This window comes from Nylanderia fulva, unplaced genomic scaffold (genome assembly GCF_048542155.1).
Source record: "Nylanderia fulva isolate GAGA-0341 unplaced genomic scaffold, ASM4854215v1 Scaffold23, whole genome shotgun sequence".
NCBI classification, from domain to species: Eukaryota; Metazoa; Arthropoda; class Insecta; order Hymenoptera; family Formicidae; genus Nylanderia; species Nylanderia fulva.
The window spans coordinates 476,873-497,874 of NW_028190293.1; the positions used below are offsets into that span (position 1 = coordinate 476,873).

General features: G+C 40.9%; 1 protein-coding gene across 1 annotated transcript in view; it reads left to right on the forward strand.

The window, feature by feature from the left end:
* hh (hedgehog signaling protein) overlaps positions 1-21,002 on the forward strand; it is a 36,941-nt gene that overhangs the window by 12,187 nt on the left and 3,752 nt on the right. The window lies entirely within an intron of this gene.

The following is a 21,002-nucleotide window of genomic DNA, read 5'->3' on the forward strand; positions in this document are numbered from 1 at the left end:
TCTCGCACGTTTTCGGAAATTGATTTCTGTGGATTCTGAATCCGTGGAAATCTTATACATAATGAAGATGATTGAAAATGGTTGATCTCCACAATTAAATTGCTGTCTCCTTATTTAATTTAAATCAATTATCGAAATCCTAATTAAATTTTCCATTTGCGTGTCTACTGTATGAATCGATACCTTGAAATATAAAAATCACTACTAAATTGACTCGCTTGTAGGCTCCACGACACGACTTTTGCAACTTTCCTCATCTTTTCCTTCATCCATTTTCATCTCCCGTCTTCCCACGTCGATTCCGCTCGACCGGTTCTCCGCTTCCGGAGCAATAATAAATTTCGCGAGGAGATCGAAGTGCCAATCACGATCGAAGATACGAATGGGAGTACGAAGCACGTGTCGAATCTGCCGTTTTTATCGGCACCTTTACCTCATATACTTTACACCGTGTATCAGCAGCACCCGATCTCCCCTTTCTCTCCCTTTACCCTCCCCCTTTCCGCCCACTGTTCCTATCTTCCTCTTCTTCATCGCGCTAGGACCGGTTTTGCGGCCATCATCTTCGTTCCCATAATAAACTTCATCGAAAGATACTCCGCCGAGTATCGATCGTGATAGAGGATATCGGAGCGGAAGTATTAAATCTATAGAGTGTGTATTCCTCCCGATCTTTTTTTTTTTTCTTCCGCCCTTAACCTCGTCGCATGCGTACATCATCATCTCTTTCTCATTTTCATATCGCGTTAATCGACCTCGTTCATTCGCGATGTATACAAGATGTGTAAATTATGCGGAGGAAAAAAATCATTTTCTCGAATCCTCAACGCGGCCGCTGAATGGAGACTCGGTATGAGGGAGATTTTTTGCCGGGATTAATTTTTCCAAATCGCGCGATTATGCCCCCGCATTTTCTCCCTCCGATTTGCTGGGCATTTGCACGAGGGGCATGTGGGTCATCGATCACCTCGTGTACCGTAGAGGCATTAAATTGGCACCGTTTTGATCGCCGACGCAGATTATCCGACATAAATCTGTCCCGCGAGCGAATTATGAGGCAGGGGCGTAAAATTATGCATCGAAATTATGATGTCGTTGGATACAATTAGCGGCCGCGTGGTCGAATCATCGTTACACGAGCGATTTATGCGTCTCTTCTTTTTACGTGCGTCAACAAATATGTACCTCGTTGATGTATATCGGCTAACATTACAAAACCGGAAATGCGGAATATTTAATTGAGCGAATAGTACAGTATCTATCTCCTGCCGCGATAAATCGTTGAAAAAAATTACACCTCAGTTATAAGGGCTGCAAATTAGTGAAATTTTACTGAAAGAATCAGTGATAATGACTGCTTCAAATAGTAATAGTTTAAAAATTTCTCTTAAATTAAATATGAGATAAGTTTATACAGTAATACACATTTGGCAAGAATATATGTATATATAATTTTTTAAACTTGACTGCTTATGCGTGTTTTATTTCAGATATTTCAGATGGAGGTTTCTCCCAAAAATTGTAAAATAAAATGTATATATATACAGGTCAGAACGCACTCAAAATGAAGTGTATAAAAAGGTAACCAATATGGCGGCCAACTCAAGCGTGTCATATAATAATTAATAATATATTTATTATAATATATTTCACTATTTTTCAATAATTTATTTCGACAGTTTTTTAACCGTGTTTGTTTTTAACATTTTTTCAATTGTACACAAGATCTAACACAAAACTGTCAAATTAAAAAAATAATCTGCGCTATTGAATAAATCGGCCTGAGTTGGCAGCCATAGGTATTAGTTAGATTTTGTGACGCTTGACAGCGTGTAGTCGATATAAAAGTGTCCTGACCTGTATATAAGACCGTGATATAGGGAATACATATTTTCCTATCCCGAAACATGATCTCTGTCCATTATTTTTATCGGCCTCCGATAAGGTCGGAGTAATTCATCACATAAAATGCCAGTTGGAATTTCCATTATCAAATTATTTATCGTCCCTGATCTGATAACACAGGTTAAATTCACGTGATTCATTACGTATGCGAAAGTATGTTGGAATTATAATAATCGATCGAATCGCATAGGAACATGACTCGCATTTCACAAAGATCAAGATCATACGCGCCGCAGGCTCGTGTGCAAAAATTCACGCGTGCGATATCAACCGATCGTGTATTAACCGATATCTTTTCTCCATCGCAGATCGAGATCAACGCCGGCGATTGAGTCGGAACGCTAAATGCGATCGACCATTTATTAGCGATATTTTACCAATCGCGACAAACGAGATGTTGATAGAAGATGACGATACCGCGAGACAAGATATCGCGTTATACGTAAACACAATAAAACAAAATTGCGTGACCGAATTAATGCAACTCATTCAGAATATTTTCGAAATATATATGTTATTATAATATTTATGGGCGTCCGCAGGAATTTTCTCCAGGAAGGGCATAATTAACTTTTTTTGTTTCCTATTATATTATTCTTCCGTAATTTTTTAAATTCAATGTTTTAATTATTTTTTTATTTTAATATTTTATTATTTTATTTTAATATTTTTATCCCTAACAGCACACGTATTCCGAAGACGTTCAGAGAACATCCTGAGAATGTTCGAATGTCCTCTGGATATCCTTTGAATATCCTCTGAATATATCTTTCGGATATATTGTGCTATGCCATTAGGGATATTAAATAACATTGCAGATAAATTCCAGTGTTTATTCGCAAGGAGAGCGAACGTTTAATTTTTTGTGTTACACGTGCAGGCAAAGTGGCACTTTGTGTGCGTGTTTTCTGTGCGGAAAGCGACTGATTTCTCACGCCGCCATCTACAGCCGCATTCAAAGCCATTGCCTACGGCTGAGCCGCGTTCAAAGTCATTCATTGTCCACGGCCGAAGCCGTGGACAATGACTTTGAACGCGACTATTCCCGCACCGTGCCGTCGCAAAATGGCGGCGTGCGATCGGCCACCTCGCGCACAAAAAACGCGCACAAAGCCACTTTGTCTGCACTTGTAATACAAAATATCGTGTGTATCAAGTGCGGAAAGTTGACAATTGTTCACTTTCCACTTGATACACAATATACTATTTACTGATTCCTAGGAGGGGGCAAATGCCTCCTTTCGCCCCCCTCTGCGGAGGATAATATTGAATCTCTGTACATAATATAAAATAATGTACAACGATCTATCATACTACTTATTATAATGTTTTTGGAATTGAAGATTACACACACTCTAATTAAAAAACACTGAATGAAAGTGATACATCAAATCTGCGAAGAATAAATTTGGAATTAGACAACTCGGTGTGTTAAATCGCTGCAGATCAAGCTGACAGTGGCAATCATCGAGTCACTCCTCTCGAACTTGTTCGCGTCGGGATCGCTTCTTCTAAAAACCGGCCGTACTTTTCGCGGTACGGATGCTGCGAAGATTTGGCCGGCCCGAAGAATTTCGCGATGAGGAATCGCGGACGCTTCTTCCTCTTCCCTCATCTCGCCCTCCCTCTACGAAAGAAGGTTTTTCTCTGACGTTCGTCAGAGCCTATTATTATTTGTATCGTCCTAATTCGAAGCGCGTCATCGGGGTCCCTGGAATGTCTAATGGCATGCAACGCTCCTCTTTTTCTCCATATCTCTTGTTCCGACTTCTCCTCCTTCGCTTTTTCGTCTCGCTCTTTACCCCACTGCGTCCTCTTTTAGGTCCCCGGTAATTAATTTAACTTCTTGCGACGGCGAGATAGCGGCTGCTAATGGTTTTCTTGTATTCTGTGCGTCGAGCTTTCTCTCTCTCTCTCTCTCTCTCTCTTTCTTTACATCGCACACCGGTGAAGAATCCGAAAAAGCTGGCCAATAGTATTTATCTTTATGGCGAGATAATAAACGATGCGTTATTGAAATCGCTAATTATACAATATTCAAGTTAGTTTAGTGATATCGCGATAGCGAGAAAACAATTAATTAACAAATAAATTAATATACCAATAATATTATTTGTCCCAACATTTTTGAAAGCTCGAATCGCACTTTTACTACGTATTAATATTTTTTAATATATGTATATAATATCTTGATGATATTTAACTCGACGCGCATCTTCTGATCTCGTCGAGGTATCAAATGTCGCGATATCCAGTAATGCACAGTTCAAATTATTAGTTTCAAATTCATAAATTATTAGCCTAATTACTAATTTCTTATACCTTATAACAGCGTTATAAGAATCACACACACTCGGGGAGATTTGAAAATCAAATCTTATCTATTCTCGGTTGCGTATAAATGGATGTAGTTGATAATTAATTAAGGGCGGCTAATAATAAGCCGCCCTTCGTTTCTCCTCGTGATAATATTCTCATAAAAATTCGAAGGCGGTGTCGGGATATATCATCGAGTTATATCGCGATTATCGGCGTTAAACGACAGGAAAAAAAAAAAAAAAAGAGATAACGCACAGTATTTCGGTAAAGCTGATTCTCCAAGAGGGTTAAAAATATCAGCGAAGAGAGGAAGGAGAAAGAGAGGGAGGAAAAGGGAACCTTCGTGGGGCGAGAGATGGACCAAAGAGAGGCGGCTGGTAAATAGCTACGTGTGCAGCGTCCGTTCTGACTGCGAGGCGTTAACGAGGCGGGCAAACACGAAGAAGAAGAAGATCAGGAGGAGAAGATGGAAGAGGTGCCGGACGCGAAGCGAAGCTGAGGAAGGGGCGCGGGGGAGGGAGAAAAAGAGAGAGAAGAGAGAAAGGGAAAGGTTCGAAAGCGCCTTTTCAAGGTGAGGTGTAAACTCCGCCGCCCTTCGGCTGCCTCTATCGACCGCCTCTTCTTCGTGCATCCACCAACACAAAAGCACCATCTTTTCCATCTTATTAAGACCCCGCCGGCGCGACCGGACTCTCTCACGACTCTCTTTCTCTCTTCGGAGCGCAAGGCTCTCTTATCCTCCACTCTTTCTTCCTCTCTTTGAACTCGTACGCTCGCCGACGTTGCATGTCCATCGAATAGAAGTTATATCCCGAAATATCATCTCAACACGGACGGTGGAAACGTCTTATCGGAGTTCCCGAGATGCGATGAATAAGGGAGGAAAAGATGAAGAGAATTTTTATAGCCGAAAAATGTCGATTTTTTTATTGATCGATAGAGGGAGTGTAATGAGAATTGCTCCGAAATGTCATTGCTAGAGAAAATTTAAATTTTTTTTTTTTTTTTTTTTCGAATTTCGAATTCTCTTAATTTATTAACTTTTTTTACGCGATTTGTTTGCACTTTTTATTTTTTGATATGGCTAATGTGAATTTAGCCCCCTATTTTGTACGAAATTCTCTTATCGCTTTACACACGTCGCAGTTGCAAAATATATATACCGGCAACGCTAATTCATTAACGAAGACGACATCCGACTCTTGTACGAACGCCCTTTCCACTTGTTTCCCGTCGTTGTTATTTTAAGAGTACTAATTGCTTTGGGGTTGACGGCAGAGAGAAGTTGATTGCGCGGCGTGTATTCGAAATACGAACTCGCTCGATTGGATATCGTGCGAAAACAGCGGCAAATAGAGAGAAAGAAAGAGAGAGAGAGAGAGAGAGAGAGAGAGCAACAAGAAGGCGAGCGAGCAATTGCAGGAGGCGGCGAGAAAAGCGCGGCATCTTGTTTATTTTAATCGGGGGCTCAACGTGCCTGCAAGATTGTTTCGTCTCGCGCAACAGCAACCACGATGTGTTTAGCTCGCCGTTTAATCGCCGTTAACGAGCGGTTATCGTTCACCAACTGGAAACACGACGACGCTAACGAGGCGATCGGCCGGAAGCACGAGCCCTTTCGCGTTCACTTGCCTCTCCGCTCTTCTTCTTCTTTTTCTTCCTCATGTTCTTGTACCATCCGGACTCTCTCTCTCTCTCTTCTCAATACCCTTCTCAATACGGTAACTGATCTTTCCTTCCTAGACAACTAGAAAGCTCGATAGAACGTCAAATAATTTAGATTCATTGTTTTTTTACATCTGAATATAAGCAGAGAGAGAATACATCAGATATTCGCTAGTTTTTCCCAGTAGTTTCTGTCTTCGTAAAGTTACGAAGAAAAATAACAGTTCCAACATGAGAAAAAATGATAGAAAACATAAGAGATTGTTTATTATATCATGTCTTAGATTTTGTATGCTATTTCAGAAATTGTTAGGGTTGAGCACAATTCTGCGTTTCGCTTGTTTGGAGACAATGAGCTACAAAGTCAGATGTGAAAAAACAGCCGTTCAGATTTTGTGAAAAAATCTTTCTCTCTTATTCTCTTTTTTTTTTTTTAATTTTAGCCTTTGAAAGAGGAGGATAGAGAAAAAGGATGAAGGGTTTTCCTCTTTTCGTACGAAAAAAAATGACGTTAAAATCTGACTCGGTTCACTTGTGCGTGCGCGACTAATCGGCAATTTTCCAAATGTATCGAGCAAAAGGGCACCCTTTCATTGTACGCGTATTTCTAGTTTAAACGGTCCTGTCGCTCCGGTAATTGATTCTCGCCTTTTTTTCTTCTCCCCGAGGTCAGATCCTTTCCAGCAAACACCGATATATAATTGTTACACTGCTATAATAAAACGGAATATAATAGGTAATATAACGTGTACGTTACATGTAACATCCATGTTAGTTGTAATTTCCCACTCATATATGTAACATTTTAATATAACATATATTACATTGTAGTTATATTGTAATTGTATACCAAATAGCACATTGATGTATTGATAAGTCAGTGCTACCTTGGGATATAATGACAATATAACTACAATGTAATATATGTAATATTAAAAATGTTACATCTATGAGTGGAAAATTACCCCAGCAAACACCAATATATAATTGTTACATTGCTATAATAAAACGGAATATAACAGGTAATATAACGTGTACGTTACATGTAACATCCATGTTAGTTGTAATTTCCCACTCATATATGTAACATTTTAATATAACATATATTACATTGTTGTTATATTGTAATTGTATACCAAATAGCACATTGATGTATTGATAAGTCAGTGCTATCTTGGAATATAATGACAATATAACTACAATGTAATATATGTAATATTCAAAATGTTACATCTATGAGTGGGAAATTACAACTAATATATACGTTACATGTAACATGCTTAAGTATATAACATTTATATGCTGTGTTTGCTGGGTTACCGTGAAAAATCGCGCGAGGAAGATTCTGATTGCGGCTCCAACTTTACGCGAACCGACCTGCATGACGACACTTCCCGTGTATAAACCAAATCCTCATCCTTCCCTGTGAGATATATTACATATCCGCTTGAACCCGGCGTGCCAAAATCCAAACGGATTCGTTTCACCCTTTCTGTCGCAAGGAATTTTTATTCGCGTTACGTCTTTATTCGCCGACGACGACGGATTTCTAAGTATCATCTTGGACACTGAAGGAGGAATCTATCCGTGTGTGACTCGTTATATTAACGTCTTCCATAAATCACGCGTATCCCATCCGGCGTTTTGCGGAAGCACCTGCTGCCATAGTTCGATAAATAATGAGATTATCGTGGTGGCACAAGAGCGAACGCAATCTCTGTAGATAAAATCCGGTTAATTTATGATGTTTTGGATTCGAATGACGCGAACCAAATGTAGGGGTGCTTTGTTTATCTATTCGAGAAAGAGAGAGAGAAAGAGTTTGGAAGTAGAATTATCAACATACACACATACACTTTCTCGTTCTCCAAAATCTGAATTATATTCGGTCACAAAAGCAACAGCTGTTAATAATTAATCAAAACGATTATGAGCCGATTAAAAAAGGTACGAGTCTAAAATAAGTCGTACAATTTTACAGAGTTATAACGAGTGTTTATAACTCAATAAAGCTGATACAATTCGCGTTTATACAAATCAACCCTTATAATGATTAATAATAACGCACATGATATAAAAAATCTAAAAAAATACTTTATAAAGTAAAATTTCGAAAAAAATCCAAAAGAATAACATCTTGACCCGACGCGAAATAGAGTGCGGAATCCGAACGTCGAATTCCGGATGTGACTGACGACGACATCCCGTATCGCAGACAAGGAGGATATTTTCGTGTTCTTTATTTACACGTAGTCGTCACAATAGTCGTCTGGCAGGCGTGATAAATTCTGGTAATAGTTGGCCATCAATCTGGCGGGAATTACGCGCACCGCGCAACATTTCCTTTTACAATGGACCCACGGCGCGATACGGGATTACAGGGATCCAACTGCGTGCGCTTCCCTGTCCCTCCCAGATATTAATAAACCAGCGTATTAACAAAAGGAGACACGCATTCGCTTGTTACTCGAAACGTTCCCTTGGACGTTCGACATATGATCGATCGCTGGTCGATAATTACGACAGGCGACTTCGACACCTGACCCAAGATGGGAATAACCGCGTGACAAAGGTCATTACACCTGGAATTGAATTTCGATTTTTCAAAAGGGACCCGAGAGAAGGATACGTCAACGGCGAGAACTTATTCCTTCGCCGACTGACATTCGGCTTTTTTTTCTTTTACTTCTTCTACTTATTGCAAATATGTAACGTCCCAGCAAACACCGATATATAATTGTTACATTGCTATAATAAAACGGAATATAACAGGTAATATAACGTGTACGTTACATGTAACATCCATGTTAGTTGTAATTTCCCACTCATAGATGTAACATTTTAATATAACATATATTACATTGTAGTTATATTGTAATTATATACCAAATAGCACATTGATGTATTGATAAGTCAGTGCTATCTTGGGATATAATGACAATATAACTACAATGTAATATATGTAATATTCAAAATGTTACATCTATGAGTGGGAAATTACAACTAACATATACGTTATATGTAACATGCTTGAGTATATAACATTTATATACTGTGTTTGCTGGGGTGTATCCTCTTTGGCTGGGTATACTTGTACTATATTTGTCACAAAGATAACGTTGAAAATTGACTGAGAATGTATTGCAACTATGATTGGATAATAAAGAAAAAATCCGTCACGGATATGACTTATACGGAATAATCGTTTGTTAAAAAAACTGGAGATAGAAAATGAATTCCTCGATTCGAAGAAATGTATTTTCGCGAGTATCATCGACGAATGATTTCCTCCTCTCTGACATTCGGAAGCGACGGAATTCGCGTCAATCTTCGCGCCTCGTCCTGTCCATTCTCTCTCTCTCTCTCTCTCTCTCTCTTCCTCTCGGCTCCGCTTGATCCTCTTCATGAATCTCTCGGGATGTAGATGGTGAGCCGAGATAAGGGAGCTACTTAAACTTAACCCTTGCTCGAGCTCGTGCTCTCCAGAGAGCAGGACGACCGGTGAGACCGGAGGCCACACACTAAGAAAGACTAATAGCCGAGAAGATAACGCTCTTAAACACTTTGCCAGGCCAATGCTTCTTCTCTCCCGCCGCAACCTGCTCTCCCCCCGATCCCCATCCTCCCCCCATTCAGCCCTTTCAGCTTCAACGAGCTCCTCTACCACTCGACACCGATAACACTACCGAACGTTTAACCAGGGGCAGCGCACAATGCAACAAGTAGCGAAAAAGCGACAGTGGTAGATTATTCAAGTGTGACTATTTTTGATACAGAAGTTGACGACGCTGCTCTGTAAAATCGGAAAAATCCCGGTTCGCCAAAGTGTTCGAATTTGTAAAAAAAAAAAAGGAGAAAAAGGGAGCCACTTGTGCAACGTGTGCAACCAGGTGTCCCCTGCGGTCTCTCGTCGCGCCTATATCCGACCCCGGGGATAACGACTCGATTATTGCTTTACAGTACACCGAGATAACTACGCGGCAACGAGTTTATTGCACCGGAGCGCGTAATACTTGTAAATATCGCTAACGACCTTACGCACACATACCGTAGCACACTCTCGCGAGAATGTTAATCTTAATTTCCCGTGACAAGACGCGCGCCGCGTCTACCTGCCCGTGAAAGATCGAATTAAATACACGCTCGTGTGTATATATATATATATATATATATATATATATATATATATACCGAATTAAATACACGCTCGTATATATATATATATCGAATTAAATACACGCTCGTATATATATATATATATATATATATATATATATATATATATATATAGAATTAAATACACGCTCGTATATAATATATATATATATATATACCCACGCGTATATATATACACGCGGAATTATGGCCGAGCGGTCGCTTCCGGAGTGTGATCGCTCCGTCGTCGCCGCATTAGTCGGATTGATCTTATCGATTACACGTTTAATCGGCGCGACCGCCGTAATTTGCAATTGCCCGTGTGTACGTGTAATTCCAGACAACACCTTAGACGACCGCGAAACGATGTACCTGTCTATATAGGTAGCCGCCTGACAATATTAACGCGCATTTGTATACGGTTCATGTCGACGTGACATTTTTATCGAGATGTCGATCGACGCAATAACGACGTCTCGTCTCTCACCTCGTTTCAGCTTTTTATATTAACCGTATTAATCGTGTTTTACTTTGTGTTCTTCAATATTAAACGTACACAGAGAGAATTTTCTCTTAGAATTTATATTAATATTAATATCTACCACAATAAGATATAAAATATGTTCGATTAATTTTACTATGTACATTTTAATATTTGTTCTTGTGCTAAATATTAAGATCAGAGAAACTCTTAATCAAATTTCACTGAAAAGAAAACCCCCAATAAAATCAGCTGGAAAATTACTTATTGTTATTCGCTGATAAACATTTCTAAAATTTTCAAAGAGCGTGCGTGATTATTAAATTTGAAAAATATATAAACGCGAGAAGAAAAGTGCGCGCATTTTCACGAAAATATATACTCTACAATAAAATACAAGTTTATGTATCATTTCGACAGTCCTCACCATCTAATAAAATAACAATTACAATAAAAGCGCCGTATAGATCCCGCGGATCCTTAGATCTGGAGAGTGACAAAAAAGTATAGTCGTGTCGATCCGAGAGTCGTTTTACTTGTGAAAAGGCCGACGTGTACAAACACAAAAGCAACAGGTGGTGAGTGACTCCGGGTTTAGGTTACCGGTTCGGCTATTCAGTTTTATTCATGACTCAAGAAAGAGAAAGAGAGAGAAAGAGCAGAGTCGCGCATATACAAATCTACTATCCGTAGGCCCACTCGACTCCCCGAATTCTTTTCCTTCCGTTGACCTTCGAGATCTCTGGGCTCTGGGTATATAGGTAGCCGTGCATTTGTATTCTACGGTAATGCGTTTACAATGGATTTTAACGATCCCTTTACACGCGCAGTTTTTGCAAAACGCATGAATTATCGTTTACAAGCAGCGCAATTAAACGCGTAATTGTGCAACTGAAAATCATCTCATTACTTTTAATCAAACAATTACGTCACTTATTGCGGCGAGTATACGAATCGATAAAAAGAAGCGGAGCTGTAAACTTTATATATTTTTAATATTATATATATAATATAGTTTTTTTGCAAAGTGAGAGAGAAATATGTCAACCATCTTGAAAATCACGTGAGATAACATGTGTCGTAAATTATTTTCGAGTGTACGTCGAGAACGGCGCCAACAACACGTTTAGATTTAATCGACAAATCGCGCGAGGCGAGATAAGCGATACGTGACGGAATGCAAAATAACAGAGCGATTCGTTATCCAATCATTATCTGCGCATGATAGCGCCGTCGATAGACGATTATCGAAGTAAATCTGTGCGGAGGTCCTTTATAAATATAACGGTTTATAAAATATGCTTAATCTATAAGAGGATAAACATACATCAGGTATATAACAAGTATTCTGCACTTTTTTCTGATAATTCCACCGTGTGTTCAGATATAAATGATTAAAAAAAAAGATATATATATAGGTTTGTATGTATATTTAGGTGAAAAAATCTACAGGCTAAAAAACAAACGTGCTTATCTTCAATATAATATGATAAAAAATATTTTTCCTCTTGTAATTCATGATATAATGAAATTTTGTATAAATCGCTAGATTTTAATTTAAAATTTGTTTAAAAACCACTTTGCAAAATTTCTTCAATATATAGAGCATAACATTTGACCGCTGCGCTATGTTTATAAGTTAAATTTTTAAAGAATACAAATAAATAAGTAATTTGCTTTTTGTCCCTCTAATTGTACGTAGAAAGGTAGGAAGCGGATACGGAAAATAACATACCGAGACTAAAGACTTACACGGTCTAAGGGTCAATTAGCATTAATTAAGGCGGCTGGTTGCAGCTGAATGATTTACTAGACACACCGTGAACATCGCTTCTTTTCTCATTCTCGCAATTTCTCCTGCTTGTTCGCTGATTCTTACACTCGACTTCTCTCGAGTCTTTGTGAATTTTCCGAAAAAAAATTGAATAATCAAACGAATAAAAGAAAACGAGATTTTTTCATGAGAAAAGCAACAAGGAAAATATCAACAAAACTTTTGACTTTCTTATTTAAGTATAGTGCATGTCTATTTTTATATGGTGTGCTTTTATTTTGACAACTATTTTTCAAAGCTATTTAAGTTGTAATGTAATTTGTCGATAAACAGATCAGGTTTGAAAATTGATTTCTTCCGATTAATCTATCTTTTTGAATTTTAGCTCAGTTTTTTCTTCCAAAAATCTGTCCATTTTTAATACGTTTGCTGCGATTGCTTTTTTCTGATTTGAAAAATATTTTTCTACTCTTTCAACTCTCCCTCGTTGCCTTTGAAACTGTTCTAAAGCATGTCAAACGAGAAAATGCCACGGATGATTCACAGACAGGTGCTTTAAAAGTCATGCCGTCGACGTGAGTAATCGCGCGCGAGCGAAACAAGATAAATAATCAGCAGCCCGTGTTTCGGATACTATGTTGGCTGATATAAAGCGTCGCGTGAGCTGCGGCAGCCCGCTTAAGGGAAATATTGATCAATCCATTAATGTATATATTTTTGCATTTATTCTTATACACATTTGCTCAAACAAATCACGGATTGTATCTTTATGCGAAACTTGCGCCGTGATTTTCTTCAACACAAACTGCATTCTAAGAATCGTCTCTTCATTCTTTGTAGCAAGAATATACAACATTTTCTATTTACAAGTTCATTATACAGCCGATGTTTCTTTATATTTTTAAGGAGGGAAAAGGAAAAATGTGAGTGCAGGAAGAAACGATACGAGCCTTTCTAAATACATTTATGAAGAATCGAGAGAAAAGGAGATCTGAGCAAAGACTATTAATAAATTTGCTTGCCTCGCGGAGATCGTCATGTTGGAGTACAAAACTTTTATAAATAGCACCGTCTGGACGTTGAGTAATGTCGCATTCCAAATTCGCGATTTGATCAACGAGGGGTACGAAGAAGTTCTTCTTGCACCTTGGTCAAAGCGAGGATTTCGGTTACATTCAACGGCGAAGAATCGTTGAGAACTGCGAAGTTATACTTTCCCTACCGAAACACTCCCTAGGAATTTGCTTTTCTAGCCGACTATTTTAGAATCTCAGTATTCAGCATCGAAATAATAAGCAAAATTGAATTTTCATCCGTCGTTTCATTCATAGCTTCGATATTCTAGGCGTAGAACTGAGAGATTCTCATTCTGTTTTATTTCTTTAACGTCTTCACGAATCTCTTAATGAGCATCTCTAATATACATCCGTATCCCATAATCTATTATATTTATAGCAGCAATCGTAACATGAAAGCAAATTGTATTTCTCCCTCTCGAGAACGACACGAAAAATCGATTTTATTATATATATATAATAATATTAATGAAGTTTTCCAATAAATTTTAATCGTTCACAATTTTTTCGACCAACTTAAGATTAATAAGATGATTGAAAGTCTATTAATTACTTTCGACACAGTAATTAAATATTACCATCATTGCTCTATATCGTTTGAACTAAATGATTTTTTCCAAAAATGTTAGCCTGAGAATTTTGCGAAAAATTTTCGCAAAACGTGGAAAGGTGCGCTGATTTAAGAGAGCGCGAGATTTTTGTTACAACTTCATCTTGATCACAAATCAAGGCGAATGGAAATCGTAAGCAGAAGAAAGGAGAAGAAACTAGTCACGATCCGATGATGTACTCTCTTCATGAGGTCTGTTCATCGAGCCAGCCTCCTCACGGCATCCTCGACGAATTCGTCTTATAACCCGTGATTTACAATGGCGTTTATGAGGAGTGCCGCTATAAAGTTTCGTAATCCCTTTCGTGGACAACGTCGGTGAATTTTTCCGAAGGTGGCGGCGAAACCGCATGCGAAGTTTCGGTAGCTTTTTATCATCGATAAGAAATAAAACGTACCGATCTGTCACTTGAAAATATTTCTTATCGCTCAGCGATAAGAACCGCTGACAATGAGATGAATTCATTGAAAGAACACTCGGAATCCTTATCTCTCCACGATTGGCGTCAATCGTGCGGCAAATCTATATAGTCGCGTATCTAATATATGATGTGAAAGATCGATTCGATTAAATGAAACGTGTTCAAATAAGTATACACAAATAGACCTATTTCTGGAGGGAAAAGTTCTCTTATCTGGCGCGATAAAACTGTAATCTCGAAATGGATATTATTCCCCTTATCTAGATTCCTCGCGGTCAGCGCGATTCTAAGCGTGCGTGAGTGCGTGATGATTTTCTGATTTAAGGGCACGTGACACCTTCGTCACGTGTTATGCGTGGATGTTGTGACGGCGATTAAAAGCTCGTTAGGCCAGACGCGCACCAAGCATTCCTGCGGTCCGCGTGCGAGATTTAAGAGCCGTCTATAGGGTAGAGGTAAATGGGTAGGTCTTCGGGGTTCACGACGTGGCGGCGGCGGCGAAGGAGAGAACGCCACAGTGAGATAGGATCAGGCTGCTACATCCTGCGGGATCGCGGCGGACCAGCGGTATCTAATCTGGCCACTTTCGGAGCCGCGGGTAGCCGTGTTTTGGCCGGGGATCGTGTTAAGGGGATTTACATTCGTTTCGATCCTAATAACCCGATCCCTCGGATCCCGATTTGGAACACGATATCCGTCCTCCTCTCCGTATACATTTATACTCCCTTTCTCCTCTGCTTTTTTCCCTTTCCCTCCTCTCGCTTCCTTTTCCTGGCTCAACCGATTCGGCCGGGGACGATAAGCTCTTAAGTTAAGGGCATCGAATGTCTCTCCCACAACTTTCACTCCTTTATCAATTATTTTGTCGTTTTCGTGCTGCCTCTTCCGCGATATGTGTTATTCTTTATAATTATATCCGTTTTATTAATAATATATTATTAATTATTATATGCGAATTACGCGATATTTATCTTGACAGATCCCAATTATCAGTGAAACTAAATTAACACATGTTAGAGTTCGGTTTCTCTTTATATAGGTACAGATATAGTAACCCAGATTGCGAATACTTAAATTCCAGCGCCAATAGGATTTGTCATTCCGTATAACCGATAAAGAGCGAAATGAAAATAATATTTCGAGAGCATCCCCTCGCGCGAGAGATATCGATATATCGCGGCGTCCAAGAACGGGACCAGAAGGAGGAAACGGGCTCGAGCGGTGAAAAGCGACGAGGCGTACTTTGATCGCAGCGGACGAGGCTTCATCACCCGCTTGATCGCCTTCGTGTGGAGTCAGTGGAGTGCCCGAGGTGCCTGTCGACGACGAGCGTGACGTGCCTCGGAGCCAAAATAACACGCCCCTGGTGTCTCGTCCTCCCTCTCTATCTCTCTCCTTTTTCTCACCCCTTCATATTTCCATCTTGTTCTCCACCTGATCCTTCTCTCTTTCTCCGTGGGTAATCCGTTCCCACAGACAAAAGGGCCTCGCGGTCCGTCGACTTCGATCTACCTCCGCCGTCTCGAACGTCCACCTCGCGGTCTTGTCTTCCGCTCAGGTATGTAATAAGGATGTAACATGAGCCCCCCGAGACGAGATCGGTCCCGCGACAGCCTCCTCCGATCGTTCGCGTGGGGATCCTCGATTGAACTTTCCAGGAAATCGCACGGCCCGCGAGAAAATCATGGGGATCCTTAATGAGCCTTAATGAGAAGGCGTCGCGTAATTTGATTACCCTGACACACGAGACAGGCAAGACGTTCAACGTATTCAACGAGTTCCGAGATGCGAATCGTTACGATTAGCGATATACGGACAGGTGCGGGATATCAAATTAGAATGTTGAATGTTTCCGAGATGTTTGGCTAATTGTATTTTAATCATATGCGACGATGATGCGTATAGGATACTATAATGATAGGGCTAATAGGCTCAAATTTTTCAACAACATTTCGCAAATATTTTACAAAACTTAAAGCGATAGTTTTTTTTTTTCTATAAAACTTATTAACATCCGCCTGAACCTTTCGGATTCTTCTTCGTCTTGTTGTCGCTCTTAGAGTGTCGTTGTGCAGGTAAGCAATAAGGATGTATGTAATCCGATCCGTTAAGAGCGCAGGAAACACACGGATCGAAACCACGACAGGTTGAAAATTCCTTGAGGAGATTGATCGTTACGTCGACGGGTTTCTTGGGGGGTTTCGCAAAATCGTTTGATTATAAAAATTTGATTTTACAAAAAGAAGTGGAAAATAATAACGTGAAAAGTGAGTTCACTGTTGATTTTCATCGAGCACAAACTAAAAAGATTTGAAATCCGCTCGGATCGAAGACGCGATTCCAAGTCATTTTTTTATCGTTAGGGATTCGAGGATGGACACTCGGTTGTGTTTGACAGACTGCTAAAACAAAGAAGAGAACGAGAGAGCATATATTTCGTATACGGTATACAAACGAAAAGAAACCAGAGGCGCTACGAGGCGAAAGAGAATATAAAGATGAAGAAGGGAGAGAAAGAGAAAGAGAAGCGAAGGGAAGCGTGAGATAGGTCGTTCCAAGGCGCAGGCGAGATTGCTCTTCAGTCGTTATTGCTGGGACCATCTAGAGAGCTCGACAAACACTCGATGCACCTCGCACGATTCTCTCTGAAAACACGACTGTCATTGTTGCCGTGTCATCTCTCTGGTCCCGGGCCATTGTCCTTCGCGTGCACCGATCGCGTCTCGTTTCGATAATTCTCTTCGTCGGCGATTCGATCGAGATTTAAAAGATGCGCGCAAAAGGGAGAAATCCACGAAAAGATTCGTCCGTCCTGACCATCTTCCATCGAGGAAGAGAAGAATTTTCTCGAGCGATTTTCGATGATCGGGAAGATCATCGATAAGGTGTCGCGAAGTTGCCGACGAGGCGGAAGTGGAAGATCAGCTGACGCCTGGGCGGTTCGTTTTGTTGCGCGGTGAATGGAACACATCGGGGGCCCCAAGAAGGAACCCTGGAAGGGAGGATGGTGGTGGATCGCGAAGAAGAGGGGATAGAGCAACGAGCACGTTAAAACAAGAAGATTGGAATAAAAGGTTGGCCTGGCCCCGCACACGCAAGAAGGTAAAAGCCCGAAGCGGGCTGGAGGTGGAAAAGGAACAGAGAAGAAACTCCGGTGGAGGCGGGGCTCCGTCTGCTGGATGCTGGGTCCAGTCTCCGCTTCGCGCACACCATCTTCCACGGGTCTCGGGTCGGACCCAACCCCCTTTCGAGGAGGCATTCGTGGTTCCTCTTCTGCTCCCGCCGTTTCTTCCACTTCACACACTACGTGCTGGCTTCTCTCCTCTCTTTCTCCTGCTCCTTGACCTCCACACCCTCGGCCAAGCGTCTCCCTCGACCGTTCGGACGTCGTTTGTCTCGACGTCCCGCTCCTTTGTTCTCGACAGTCCCGTCGACGTTATTTGCGATCTAACGAGCCGTAACATGCGGCAGGGGCAATTAGTTACCACGCGCCGAACAGGGAAATTAATATTGCTTTCGCGTCGCTATACCTTGATTATACACCGGGCGAAGTCGCGCGAGAGAGAACTTTACACGAGTTTACTCGAATACCGTTTAAACGATAAGATACGAAATATGTAAACGAGGTGTAAGGTGTAAGCGACATGCGCTCCGTAATTAGCGGTTATCGAGGCGAGCTCGATGAGGGAGAGATAAAATAGCATCCTTCGTCATTTTTCGCGGCTACCGACCATTTACTCTTTGTCACGCATCACGCGCTTCCATGCAATTTTATTCATTACTACTCTCAAATTTATCAATGGCTTCACTAGCGTCTCTGTATTATACGCAGAGAGAATAAAATCATTAATCGGAGAAACTCTTATCAAATTCTTCCAACATTGTCCCTCGATTACCATCATTTTCAGAGGGTTCTCCGTGTAAAAATAAAATTTATTTATATAGCTAATACTGTTGCATCGAAAGCTAGTAGAATGAATAATGATGTCGAACGGTAATATTCTTTCGGAGAAAATAATTTCCAGAAAATTTTCTCGAACCTCCGACAACCTTTTTCCACGAAGATCCACTTTTACGAACTATAAGGCGGCTCGCCTCTGTGATGAAGTTCGTTTTCCGTTCCGAAACATTCGTGCAGCGCGCTCACCAGAGATCTCGACTGAAGTTCCTTTTTCAATTTCTGCCCACTTCTTCGCGTAATGCTCTGCCCGTCCTTAATGTATTACGAGTCGGGTCCCATTTTTTACCCCAAATGGATTTTCATAAGACCCGACATTCTCTCTCGGCTTTGGGCGACCGACCGCGCGCGCGCGCACTCTCTTTCTCATCCCATTATATCCCTCTATCTCTTCAACTCCGCCAAAATATTTGTAAATAGATGTAAAGTCTGGGAGGGGCCCAGGGGGTATCCCGCTGCGCGAACAAGGCTCCCCATAGTGCTCTACGGCCGATATATCTCGGGCCCTTCACCATTCTTCCCTCTCTTTATACGAGACTCCTTCGCAGCCTTTTATACCCTCCTCGTCCTCACCTCTCCTTCTTCTGTTCTTCCTCTCCTTCTTGACTTCCATCGTCATTCTCGTGCTCTATTACCTCGGTTCTCATCATACGAGCACGGGGGTTACGAAAGCCGAGGGCGCATGAGAAAATTTTGTGATGAAAAACCTCGATTTTTCGATGCTCCTGAAATTCAATCTTGTGTCTCATTGGAGAACGGAAGGTTATTTTTTTATTTCTTGTTCGAGTGAACTGCCCTGAATTACTCGAGTGTATATGCACCAAGTATAGGTTCCTCTGCGAGGAAGTAAAATATTTTATGAAGAGTTACCGATTAGGGGAAGTTTGGTCCTATAAATCGCATATGCCAACAATTTTGCTGACCAGGTTGATTTTTTTACGGATCAATAAATGGTTTTAAAAAATCTCTGCGAGCGAATATAATATGAGATGTTCTGCGTAGTTTGTACTAATTGGTACGTTTAAATTTTGTATATACTAAAGGGATTTGGTTCCGTTTAATAAAGAATAATAATTTTCGATCGTTTTTTTTTTTATATAATCAGTTCCAAAGTATTCTTCATTTTCGAGTTCTCTGTAAAATGATCGATTCGTCCTCTAAATTGACTTTCACGTGCCGGAAGTAGCGGCGATCGACGTCATTCCCGGTTTGAAAACCGAAGCAGCTTCGGTTATAAATTCGTGAAAATATATCACGCGCTTTGGGAATTAAGGTCGCCTATTGAACGCGGATTTATACAAGCGGGGCTTCGCGGAAATGCAAATCCCATTCACGCACATATGCAGAAGGCAGGAGGTTTAAAGCGCGATACTCACGGGGATACTTTAAATGGAAAATTCATCCGACAGTCGCTGGACGTCGCACTTATGGTAATCGCGTGCACGTGGCTAAAGTCAAGGCTTTTCACGCTCACGAGAGAGAGAGAGACCCCGAGGAAATAAAAAGAGGGCGACGAAGGGGACCGCAGTCAATAGAGGCTAATTGCCGCAAGGAAAGCTGCAAAATTCGTGGATATTGTTAGCTCCGTTTCAGTCTTGGTTAGCGTCCAACAGGTCTCAGTGTTCGGCAAACCATCGGCGGTTGCGTACCGCCATTGAGATCCATTGTGAATGAAAAGAGGTAAGAGAGAGAGAGAGAGAGAGAGAGAGAGAGAAATATGTATGTATATACCCCAGCAAACACAATATATAAATGTTATATACTCAAGCATGTTACATGTAGTAACATTTTTAATATTACATATATTACATTGTAGTCATTATATCCCAAGATAGCACTGACTTATCAATACATCAATGTGCCATTTGGTATACAATTACAATATAACTACAATGTAATATATGTTATATTAAAATGTTACATCTATGAGTGGGAAATTACAACTAACATGGATGTTACATGTAACGTAAACGTTATATTACCTGTTATATTCCGTTTTATTACAGCAATGTAACAATTATATATCAGTGTTTGCTGGGACATGTACATATATATGCATATGCAGACTTTCTTCTCGAAGAACCGATCCCTTCTTTATTTTCTAACCAACCGGGGAATGAAAGAAGAGAGCAAGAGAGGAGACATACATCGCGGGATCGAGATCCGCATGCTCGGTCATCCGCATGATACGGCCCTGCGTGGGCGATTGCCCTCCGAGAATCGATTTGAACGCGGGCCCTTCGACAATGCCGCGGCTCCGCGGTGAATGGAGAGACTTCCCTTTGCGCGCTTTGGCTTCTCGCGCCCTCGATACGCCGCGTTCCGGATTAAGGCCGGGGTTTAAGCCGTGGGTCTCCTCCGCCTTCGCTATTGGGTCCTGTCTCAACAAGTCGTTCCGTCCCATGCGCTTCGTTACGAGAGAGAAAACGGCTATTGATTCACCGCGGCCCGGCACCGCCCGGCTTGTCGATACAGGTAGACAATAAGAGAGAAGTGACTTCGGACAAGAGAGGAGAGCACGGAGAGGAGAGAGGATCGGCGTGACCGAATGGTTCTCGACGTCTCGGGGCCGTATTTATATATACACTCCTGTTTGTCCGTTGATTCGCCACGGACTCGGGCCCGTTAAAGTCTCTT